The sequence below is a fragment of the Carya illinoinensis genome, chromosome 3 (genome assembly GCF_018687715.1).
Source record: "Carya illinoinensis cultivar Pawnee chromosome 3, C.illinoinensisPawnee_v1, whole genome shotgun sequence".
In the NCBI taxonomy this organism is placed as follows: domain Eukaryota; kingdom Viridiplantae; phylum Streptophyta; class Magnoliopsida; order Fagales; family Juglandaceae; genus Carya; species Carya illinoinensis.
Genome location: NC_056754.1, coordinates 33618321 through 33620402, shown reverse-complemented (window position 1 = coordinate 33620402; position 2082 = coordinate 33618321). Strand labels below are relative to the sequence as shown.

General features: G+C 36.9%; 1 non-coding gene across 1 annotated transcript; it reads left to right on the top strand.

The window, feature by feature from the left end:
* The first annotated feature begins 436 nt into the window (after positions 1-436).
* LOC122305886 lies at positions 437-544 on the top strand. The gene has a single exon (XR_006241316.1). It is a non-coding gene; the product is annotated as a small nucleolar RNA R71 (small nucleolar RNA).
* The last annotated feature ends 1538 nt before the right edge of the window (positions 545-2082 follow it).

Sequence of the window (2082 nt, the reverse complement as noted above, 5' to 3'; positions counted from 1 at the left end):
ATTACATTGCTCCTCATACATCCCTCTCATCTCAGCAAATGTGGGACACTCTTGGGCAAGGTGATCTACCCCACCACACACAAAACATCGTCCAAAAGACTCTGCATGATTAGCCACGTGTGTTGGCTTTAAGTCTTTATTCTTCAACACCTCTAGCTCCCTAGTGAGCATCTCAACCTTAGCCTTTAGGTTATCTTCTTCTCTGAGATGGTAAATTCCACCACCATTTAGGTTTCCTGCAGGTCGTGACCTATTTGTGCTCTTAGTAGCACTAGGTCCAGTCCAAGTGTGAGCTTTTTCAGCAAGCTCATTGAGGTATTCTATGGCCTCATCAGGATCTTTCTGTAAGAACTCACCATTACACATCATATCCACAAATTGACGCTCTCTAGGTGTAAGTCCCTCATAAAAATAGCTCACTAAGCGCCAATTCTCATACCCATGGTGAGGACACATACTCAATAGCTCCTTAAATCTCTCCCAAGACTGATACAAAGTCTCACTGTCCTTTTGTACAAAGGTGGAGATTTGCCTTTTTAAAGCATTGGTCTTATGTTGGGGAAAGTATTTATTAAAGAAGACCTGAGTCATCTCATTCCATGACCCAATAGATCGTGGTCTCAAAGAGTATAGCCAACTCTTAGCTCTATCCTTCAAAGAGAAAAGAAAGAACTTAAGTCTCACAATGCCATCAGTTGCATTTTGACTATGAAAAGTCGCAACTACTTCCTCAAACTCCCTAATGTGCACATATGGATTTTCATTTTCCAAGCCATGAAAAGTAGGGAGTAACTGTATCATCCCTGTTTTAAAATCCAATTGGCGAATATTAGCTGGAAAATGGATGCATGATGGTGTGGCTGTGCGTGTAGGGTGGAGGTAATCCTGAAGGGTCCTAGTGGGTTGCTGTTCATGTTCACTCATTTTCTCAGAATTAGAAGAATTTTCAAACAAATGTTCAGAAAAGTTAAACTCAGACTCTAACACAGGTCTACAAGCAAACCGACCAAAGGCATCTCTATACCTGTGCATGCAAGGTAGAGAAAAAAGCAACACTAAAAAAAAACTACAAAAAGAAATATAAACTAATAAAAAAAAATGCAGCAAGCTAAAATAGGGAATGGAGTTACCGCCTTTACAAACTGTTGAAAAGAAAAACTATCTTACAATTCTTCTACCGTCTCCCCGGCAACGGCGCCAAAATTTGATTACGCCCAAAGAATAACGCGGTAGTTGTAGCACAGCTTTGGGGTGTCGATTCCACATGGAGACAAATTAAAAGAATAGCAAGAGGAACAAAGAAACTAAAGAAAAAATATTAAATAAGTAATAGAGAACAAAGATTAATTTTAAATGTAAATTCAAGTGAAGCAAAGTGATTAATAGAAAAAGTACTCAAATTTAACAAACAGTAGAGCGTCGGGAATCCCTTGCACAAATCTGGTATTTTAATTATTCTTAATTCATTGGATAACTCAATTAGGAACTCAATTCCCGCAATTCCCAATTGGAAGGTATAGATTTATAAACCAGACTTAAATCAAATGTAATCCTTTGAAAAAACATTCACCACTTTTTAAAAAACGTGAATTACTACCCCTATTGATAAAATCCAATGACGACAATATACTCAGGAAGCGATATTGCAGCAAAAAACTAAATCAATATAGATAAATAATTGATCCAAACATAATCAAAGAACTAATCCATTCAATAGAAAAAGCATGACTGAATCCATAAACACAATAAATTCTATGATTATTCGGAGAAGAAAACATCAACGATGAATTGAGAATGATAAAACAAAAGAGTTTTAGCAATTGAAAATCAAATACATGAATTAAGAATAAATTAGAAATACCATCTAATGTGCAAGTTCATCCCTAACCCTACTTGAGAATTTAGTTACCCATAAATATAATGGACAACAAAAATCTCCAAAGAAAACTAAAGCGAACGGTGACCATGGAAGTGATTTTCTCCTCTCTTCAGATCTGCCTCTTGTGCCTCTTCCTCCCCCCCATTTCGTGCTAATGATATGCTTATATAGGGTAAGAAAGAAACCCTAATGTCCTCTTGATT